Source organism: Aythya marila, assembly GCF_965140915.1.
Source record: "Aythya marila genome assembly, chromosome: 1".
NCBI lineage: Eukaryota > Metazoa > Chordata > Aves > Anseriformes > Anatidae > Aythya > Aythya marila.
The window spans coordinates 156679183-156689635 of NC_139042.1; positions in this window are offsets into that span (position 1 = coordinate 156679183).

The following is a 10453-nucleotide window of genomic DNA, read 5'->3' on the forward strand; positions in this document are numbered from 1 at the left end:
AGGACCAGCTGGGAAAGAGGGAAAGGAAGGGAAGGGAAGGGAAGGGAAGGGAAGGGAAGGGAAGGGAAGGGAAGGGAAGGGAAGGGAAGGGAAGGGAAGGGAAGGGAAGGGAAGGGAAGGGAAGGGAAGGGAAGGGAAGGGAAGGGAAGACTCTATTGAGACTACTCCCTGGAATGAGCAGAATATCTCATATTGTATTTTCTAGGGTTTGGTCAATTTCAAATTTAATAACACATAGAAAACTATCTAAGTCCTTCAGAAATCTAAGCCGTATTTGCTCTTTAACAGATTTAGCATTAGATCCAATAAGGAAAATACACCTCTAAGGACAAGTTTAGGAAGATTTGACATGTCTGAATGTTTGTGACCTAATTCAAACTAAGAGATGGCATTGCAAACCAGCTAATACCAAGATTTTCAAATGGCACAAAGCCATGTGGGATGCATGTTTGCATCTGACATACCAAAAGAAGCCCCAGGCAGAAAGACTTTATGTAGCAGAGATATGTATGTCAAGATATACATTTTCTGAAGATGTTACCATGGATTGAAACAGGGTATATTTCCTCATAATGGAGCAGACTTGTCTCCTTGTAAATGGGCATTTCTGTGGAAATCTTCTGTGCTTCTTGGTCAATCATAAAGTCACAGAATCACGGGATCACATAATCACAGAATCACAGAATGGTTGAGGTTGGAAGGGACCTTGGGAGATCTTCTAGTCCAACCTCCTTGCTCAAGCAAAGTTCCATACAGCATATCACCCAGGATTGTGTGCAGATGGCTTTTGAATATCTCCAGGAAATGAGACTCCACAACCTCTCTGGTCAACCTGTTCCAGTGCTCTGTCACCCTCACAGTAAATAAGTTTTTCCCTATGTTCAGACAGAATATCCCATGTTTCAGTTTGTGCCCGTTACCTCTTGTCCTATGACCACCACTGAGAAGAATTTAGCTGCATCTTCTTGACACCCTCCCTTCAGATACTCAAACACATTGATCAGATCCCTATGAGCCTTCTCTTCTTCAGACTGAACAGGCCCATCTCCCTCAGTCTTTCCTTATATGAGAGATGTTCCAGGTCTTTAATCATTTTAGTAGCCCTTTTCTGGACTTGCTTCAGGAGCTCCATGTCTCTCCTGTACTGGGGAGCCCAGAACTGGACAAGACACTCCAGGTGAGGCCTCACAGTAGAGAGGAAGAGAGGAGATAGAGAGGAAAGATCACCTCCCTCAACCTGCTGGCAATGCTCTTCCTAATACAACCCATAATAACATTGACCATCTTGGACACAAGAGCACATTGCTGTCTTGTGGTCAACTTTTTGTCCCCGAGGTCTTCCTCCACAGAGCTACTTCCTGACAGGTCAGCCCCCAGCCTGTACTGGTGCATGGGGTTATTCCTCCCCAGGTGCAGGACCCTGTACTTGCCTTTGTTGAAATTCAATAGGGTCCTCTCTGCCCAGCTCTCCAGCCTGTGGAGATCCTTCTGAATGGCAGCATAGCATTCTGGGGTTTCAGCAACTACTCACAGTTTTGTGTCATCAGTGAACTTGCTGAGGAGGCACTCTGTCCCTTCATCCAGGTCACTGATGAATAACCATACCAGACTTAAACCATACCAGACCCAGTATTGACCCCTGGGAGACACCAAGAGCTACAGGTCTCCAACTAGACTGTGTGCCACTGATGACAAAACTCTAAGATCCACCATTCACCCAGTTCTCAGTCCATCTAACTGTCCACTCATCCAGCCTGCATTTCCTGATCTTGCCTTTGAGGATGTCATGGGAGACAATGTCAAAAGCCTTGCTGAAGTCCAAGTTGACATAATCCAATGCTCTCCCCTTATCTATTTAGCTTGTTTTTCCATCATAGAAAGCAATCTGGTTGGTTGAGCACAATTTCCCGTTGGTGAATCCATGCTGACTACTATTGATTACCTTCTTGTCTTCCATGTGCTTAGAGATGGCCTTCAGAATGAGCTATTCTATCAGCTTTCCAGAGACTGATGTGAGGCCAACTGTTCCATAGTTCTTTGGGTCCTCCTTCTTGCCCTTTTTGAAGACTGGTGTGGCACTTTCTTTCAGTACCCAAGCTCCTCTCCTGATCACCATGATCTTTCAAAGATGATCAAGAGTGGCCTAGAAATTATACCTGCCAGCTCTCTCAGCACTCATGAATGTATCCCATCAGGGCCCATGAATCTGTGGATGTCAAGTTTCCCTAAATGATTTCTAACTGATACTCTTCAACAAAATGAAAGTCTTCCTTTCTCTACATTTTCTCCCTGGTATCCTGGGTCAGGGATTCCTGAGGGCTGGCCTTGGCTGTGAAGACTGAAGCGAAGAAAGCATTCACTAACTCTGCCTTCTCTGTGTCCTCTGTCAGCAGGGTCCCTGCCCCATTCAGTAACAGGCACAGATTTTCCCTAAATTTCCTTTTATTATTAATGAATTTGAAGAAGCATTTCTTGATGTCTTTGATGTCCCTAGACAGATTTAATTCCAAATGGGACTTGGCTGTTCTCCTCGCATTTCTGCTTGCTCTGACTACATCCCTATGTTCATCCCGAGTAGCCTGTCCCTGCTTTCACCTCCTGTACAACTGCTGCTTATGTCTGAGTTTTTTCAGGAGTTCCCTCTTTATTCATGCAGATATCCTGCTCCCTCTGCTTGATTTCTTGATCATAGGGATGCACCGTTCTTGAGTCCAGAAAAAGTGATCCCTGAATATTAACCAGCTTTCTTCTATGGTCAGTTCTCACAGGATTCTTCCAAGAAGGTGCCTGAAGAGGCCAGTTAGCCCTCCCAAAGCCCAGAGCTGTGATCTTACTTATTGCCCTGCTTCCTCCTGACAGAATCCTGAACTCAATGAATTTGTGATCACTTTTGTGTGTATTTTCCCCAGCTAATTTATTAACTATTATTTCAGCAAGAAAACTGCCCAAGGCCCAGGCACCTCACCTCTAAAGAATAAAAGGAATTAGCTCCATTGACTTCTTCCCCAGCCTGCTGGCAGCTAGCATCCTAAGTCCTGACAAGCATTATAAAAGGAATATATTTATCTAACAAAGAGGTATTGATGCTTTTGTCTTAGCATTCCCTCAGGTCCAAATCCACAAAGTTGCTAATATAACTCTTACTACCATTGAAGCTTATATGCAAAGTTACTAGTTCAGTGCTGCAAACATGAATGACATCTAGCACCATTGTACTGTTACTCATGCAGAGAAGTGTCCTCTCCTCTTATCTCCTGCATAGTGAAAATTACAGTCAGAACCATGTATTGAATCTATCTCTAGTACAAGGCCTCTATGCTGTGATGATGCTATTGTCTGCACACTTCAAGCATTTCCAAACACAACTGCAAGCCCTATTCCACCTAAAAGAAAATATACAGAATAACGCAGCACTGACTACCTGATGAAGTCAGCTTTATATCTGAAGTACTCACTATAAATATATATGTAAATAATGGCCAAATCATTATCCCTAATGTTTCTATTTCTGAGAAACTTTGGAAGTGATTTTTAGAGTGGTAAACTTGGTCAGTGCTATCCTGTGTTCACTACTAAGGTCAGTAATAGCATTTAGTCAGTAATAACATTTGAAAACCTATAGAAGGGGTTAATAAAATGCATCTGGCATTTTGACTGAGGCCTCTGTCCATGATACACATTCTCCTGTTGCAGCTTTGGACTGCAGACAGTAGGAACTACCTATAGTTGCTCTACCTGTATAAACTTGCCACAGATAAAATGCCACAGATGTTCAGTTTTTGAACTCCTTCACACTTTCTACATCCCCCTAAGCTCTATAGTGATGCTATCTAACATTATGCTTTCTGCATTAAGACTCAGATGTTCCCACAGCAGAGGGACCTTTTCTGTATAAACAAATATTTTTCCTTTGATGATATTCATGAAAACAGGGGCAGAGAGCTTTACTTCTAACACCTTACATTGCTCGTAAAGGTATGGCCCTATGGAGTGAGACTGTTGCAGGTAGATCCCTGCAAAGCTGTGATTGTTGGTCCTAACAGAAGATATCAGTCTGTCTCACCAGTTACCGGTGACTACAAGTGCAGCACTTGTTCATCCAGGGGAGGCTGGGAACAATGGAAACAAAAGGAAAAGAAACTGAAATTTTCTGTTTTGCTCTAAAATTTTATTCATAAGTTTCAAAAATTTTAGTTTTCCATAAACCAACATTGTGAAATATTACAATGGACCACCAAGTAAATATGATGCTTTTTAAACCTACTTTCAATGTTGTACTGTTAATATATGTTCAGTTAATGTTTGAAGTATTTCAGAAGTATCTCACTAAAATCAAGAGGTGCAATCCAGGCCTCACTGTTTAAATCAACAGTTTGTGTTCCTCACTGTGGATACATGAAATTTACAAATACAGACAAGCTTGTGTTTTAGCATTTGAGTCATGCTGCTCATCTTAAAATTAGACATGTATGAAGGTGTCTGCTGGATTGGGGCTACATCATCTAGTGATTAGAAAACAGTCCCCTCTGGGTCTCAATTAAACATGGCTCCAGCAGCACTAATCAATGCACCAGGGGGTGGTTTGAAGCTGAGATCATGTCTGCAGCACAAGGTATGGCTGACATCACTGTGTTAATCTGGGGTGTGAGCACTCTGTGATAGCTGAATTCCCTAGTTTACCTGCAGTGAAACAGCACAACTGTTCTTTTGCCAGTAACATGTTTCTATTGAGAAGAGGGGAGAGAGTGAAAGAGGAATAACTAAACCAAGGCTTGATGCATTTATGATATGGATCATGACTGCAGATGTGGAACTACTAACATGGCACCTGGCCAGAAGGATGCTCTTCTCTGGATGATTTTGATAAGGAATTGGGGTAAAGGTTGCATGTCTTCAGAAATCCCTGTGATAAGCCTTACCAGTACACACATGGCTGGTATACCCTGCTTCAGACAACAAACACTTTTTTTTTTTCTTTATTCTTTTCCAGAGCAGTACTTATACTTAAGATGTATTCTAGTTTAGACATGGCTTTAGTTAATTAATGTTTGTAAAACACTGAGATTGAAAGGTGTTGTGCAAATGCCAAATATTCTTCAGATGCAAAGCCTGATTTTATTTTTCAGAAAGACTGCTTTCTTTCTTTGTCTGTTATGTTTTTGCGTATGTTGTAAATGATTGGTTGTCTGTGTTTACTGTTGTAACATGTCTTCTTATTACTACCTTGTCTTTCTTTATTAGGATGTCTGCTTTTCAATCTTCAAGAAATTTCTTAAATGTTTTATATGCAAATTTCAGTCCACAGATGTGCAAATTAGATGTTTTCCATCTCTCATAGGTTAAAGGGCTGGAAGTTGCAGAAGGGGTGTAGATTTGGAATGCGCATGCTTGCTTGCACAGTACTGAAACCACAGGTCATTGAATTCATATTTTGGTTCTGAAGATAAGTCCTAAATCAAAGGCAATCAAATTTAGCAACAGCTTTTAAATTCTGTACTCATAAATAGGGAAACCAAACAGCTTGTATATGAATAATAAATTTAAGTTAAAAAATAGTTCTTTTGTGTTGCTTAGTGAAATTTTCTGAAGAGAGAAGATAAGGAAAAGCAACAAACAAATAAGGGAAACACTTCTACGAAATTATGCAGTGATTCTCACTCTTTTCTCCTTCTAGTAGAAGAACTGTGGAAGACTGTCCATGACTCCTGAGATTTCCTTTTATAAAAACAGAAAGGTTATTTGTAGTTAGGGAACCTCTTCCTATGAAGAACCTGTACCTGGCCAGTTGAAGATCTCAGCATAATCTCACTGATTTACAGTAATAATAACACGCTGCCTCTCTACTGTGCACAGAGGAAATATTCCTCAGTATTTTCAACTCAAAATCTTTTTATGACCATGTGATTTCTAAATAACTAGTTAAAGTGAAACTGACTCTCGGGTAAAGGAAATAGCACAATTATTTAAGAAATTTGTGAAGCTGGCAGGAAAGACAAAATAGAATGATTTCACAAGTTTCACAGCACAGAGTCCAATTTCTACTGACGTGATATAATTGAAGCAGTGCAATATAGCGGTATATACTGAATGGCTTTGGTTACCATGTTCCAGGGAAAACTGAAGAACAATTGCTGAGAAAATCTGAACATCATTCACCCTTTGAATTCTGATCAATTTTATTTTGCTCTTTCAGGAATTGTAGATAATTAAAGTAATAATTTTGCACTTTGTAACTTTGTATCAGTTTACAACAGAATTTTAAAGCATGATTACTCTGATGAACAGTGGATTTCATGAATATGCAATCCTCAACAAAGGATTTTATTAGGCTTTTCAGCCATATCCATTCTATATATTACATCCTGAAACTTAAATTAAAATATTCATAGCTCACTGGAGACAAATGAAAAATTGATTAACTTAGGTATTTGGAGAAAATGTGTAATCAGAGAAATGAGGAAGATGCAGTCTGTCCTGGGAATGCACTGCTGAGAGATGAAAGTAAGCAGGAGGTGTCCAAAGCATAACTCCCATGACACACTGTGGTGGCACTTCTAAACTGCACTGTTTGCTAGGATTCTAGTAGGATTCTAGGATTGTTTACTAGGATACTAGTTAAATAAATAAATAAATAAATAAATAAATAAATAAACAATTAATTAAATAAATAAATAAAAGAAGAAGATAAAAAGAAAGAAGGAGTACAAGGGAAGATGGGAAGATAGTTTTCTTCTGGCTTATTTTATCCAAAACGAATTTTACTAAAACAATTATACATCTACACATATATATGAGAAAGGTTTACAATTTTGTTTTAACTGAACTCTGTTTTAATTGTATATGTGTATGTGTATATGCTGTATTTGCTTTACAATAATAGAAACAGGTTCTATTTTGTCAGGAGAAGGGTTATGGAATCTTGTTATCCCCAAAATATAATGGCTTTAAAGAAAAAAAAAATATTCAAAAGAAAAAATGGTACTTCAGATCATTCTATTGAGAAGAAACTTAAAATATTCTGTGATTTGAGAATCTTGATCCCCTGGGGTATATGCTTTGAAAAGTGAAAGCATCAAGAAAAAATTAGTACATTTAGTTCTCATCTGTAGAGGCTATATAGAATGCCACTTTCACATTTACAGGGTCCAGATCTTTAAATCATAAATACCTTCCTAGCCTTTAGAAGTCCAAGAAGTTTCTGCTGATTTGCAGCTCCTTGAAAATGTGGTGTAGATTTGCTGCACACTATATATATGTATATATATATATATATATAAACATTGGATTCAGCTAATAATGTGGCTACTTATGGTTTTGTTTAGTTTTATACAACAGTAAATTCTTGAATATCATTCAGTTAGATTTTCAAGTTTTCCTTAAAGTGTACAACCTCACAATTTTCTAAAAACATATCACAGGATGGCTAAAGGAGATTGGGTTTAAAGTAGGCAAGTAGGCAAGTAGGCAAAGTAGGCAAAGTAGGCAAAATGCTTAATCTTTTACTTACTTAGGAATGATTCACCATGTTAATCGGTATTTTTCCCTTACTTTGTTGTTTTCCTGTTATCATCAGCAACACAGCTGGTCTCCAGGATTTTAGAATTTTTACCAGATGAACACAGCACTTGAGCATCACTTTCCTGACGAACAAACCAAACCAAACAAAACCAAAACACCCTAGATATATTTTGAGACAGAGAAAGAGGCACTGAGGACTCACAATACCTGAGAAATTCATCTGCGGTGTCAGCTTTATACTTTAAATGTGTTTTCAATATGCTTCTGTCCTGCTGTTTTGCTTGAGCTTATTGTCTTTTGAGCTGACATAACAGAAATTAATGTCATCAGTTTTCTATCAAGCATTAATAACCTGAAATGCTGATAAACAAACTGTCATAGGGGCAAAGCAGCTGAAATTGCTACAACTAAATTCAAAGTTGAGATACTGAGTTAGCATCTTGAACCAGTTTGTTGTTTGAAATATTGTCTTGCTGACTTCCTTCAGAATCCTCCTCCTTCTAAAACACATACTTTTATGGTTTGGGTAAAAAAAAAAAAAAAAAAAATGCCCCCGCCCCCCCCCCCCCCAAAAAAAAAAAAATCAAACAAATTAATATATTTAATGACAAAATTTGAACATCTTGAATTGCATTTCTCTTGATTTGCACTTGAATTGCATATTCATTCTCACTTTTATTTCTGTTCCCAAGGCATAAGAATTCTAACCAGACTGTTCCTTATTGTGTTCCAGTACCTTCTATTGCAGGATCATCAGCAGAATGCTTTTCTCCTTCAGTTTGGTGATTATAGCTTTTGTGATATCCATATGTTGAGATGGTAGTGTCAAGGTAAACATAGATTTATGTATCTGTGCTTTCATGAACCTGCCATTTGACTGACTGTTTCATTACCTTCCGATGCCTCACGGTTGTGAATGGAAATGATTTATGGGCCTGGACAGGCTGTTTAAATCACATGTTGAGGGCAAGTAAAGATAAACTGAGATTCCCAAGTTGACTGACACTAATGAAGAGTTATAAATGTTTTCTCTAGCAGAGAAATATTTAAAAAGAAAGGTGGAGAGAAAGAGATTTGAGATTTTTTTTTTTTTCCTTATAGAAGTTTTTTTGATGCACATTCACAAGAGAAATCATTCTCATCTTGGAAAATGTGGTATAATGATGACTTGGTGAAGTCAAGATGATTTAAGGAATTAATTTTTTAAATAGTTAAAAATCCTAATATGCAAGTCTAAACAGGGAATTAGAAGAAACTACAGATGTAGGAAACGTAGAAAGAGTAAGTAAGGGAATATCTGGGAAACAGAGGACAGTTCAGTTCTACTGAGAGAAAAAAAATAATTAAAAAAAAAAGTCTGAACTCAGTTGTGCTTAATTCAGAGGATTTGAAGATAATATGTGAGAACATTCAATGTTTGAGAAAGATTTTTAACAGTGAAATTTCTGCTTTTACATTTCTTAGGAAAAAAAAAAAAAAAAAACAAAAAAAAAACAACCAACCAACCAACCAACCAAACAAACAACAACAACAACAAAAAAAAAAAAAACAAAAAAAAAAACCACCAACAACAACAACCAAGCAGGTGAAAACAGCAATGATGAAAAAAGGTTGTGACCCAAAACATATTATACATGCATCCTCTTGAAATTACTAATATTAGAATACCAAGATTAAAATAAATAAATAAATAACAATAATAATAAAAGCAATTAGGTGGTCATCATTTTTTAATGGCAGGGAAACTGGCAATTACTCTCTTCCTGAGGAAAAAAATAAAACGTCATTCTTATAAATTCCAGTTACATAAGAATATGGGCAATTACACTATTGAAGAAATCTGTGACAGAGAGTAGGCACTAGAAAATATCTATGAAATATGATTCTCATTCACAGAGGCTTCTGAACTGCAGAACACCCACAGAGTAAAATCAGCTGCAGATTGGTCTTTCTACATCATGGAAATAACAGAAAATGGGACTGGAGGGGAGCATGAGTGGCCATCTAATCTAACCTCTGTGCTAACACAGATGAGTTATAGCTGAAATTCTGGCAGACTAACATAGCCCATACACCATGATAAATGCATTCCTTCCTTCCTTCCTTCCTTCCTTCCTTCCTTCCTTCCTTCCTTCCTTTCCTTCCCTCCTTTCCTTCCTTCCTCCCTCCCTTCCTTCCTTCTCTTTTCCTTTTCTCATTTCCTCTCTTTCCCATCTTAGTAGGGAAGAAAGATGTGTTCGGAGCAGTATGCAAGTCTGGGCTCTTAAAACAGCTAATACTACTAGAATGCACTCGGCTGTATTTTTTGTATGTATTTATGTGACCATAAAGCAAAACAACCTCCAAATATAAGTTTAGTTCTGCTGCAAAAGTTTATTCAGGAAAGAAGGAATTCAATTAATTGAACTTTTCTCACCAGGTGTTCCATGTAAAAGGGATTTGAAATTTCTGCAGGTTTTCTATTTCTGCAGCATCTTTTCAGTGGCAGAGGCAGGCACAAAGGGTAGAGTAAGACAGCAGCAACCATCACTGTTCTTTGTATTTTAAAGGAAGCTTTCTGCAGTGCGGAGAACATTCACTCTAGCAGAAATCTACCAGAGCGTGTTTCTGCTATGTGTGGTATGTGTATCACATTGTACTATCTGCATTCAACAGATGGAGCATTTGTCTGTATTCGAGAAAAGTCACACTAAAAGCAGTAGCACTATGGAGGCTGACGCGAATCTTCAGCTTTACAGTTACACACTCACACCTTAAAGATTAGCCTGCCCTACCCCCTACTTCAGGAGATTTCCGTGGGAATTTGCTTGTTTAGCTGCCGGGCCGCTGAGGTGCAGGGGGACAGCCCGCGACAGATGCCCGGCGCCAGCCGCCGGGCGCCCCACGGCGCTGCCCGCTGCCATGGCGCCCCCTCCCGGGGCAGCGCCGCCAGCGC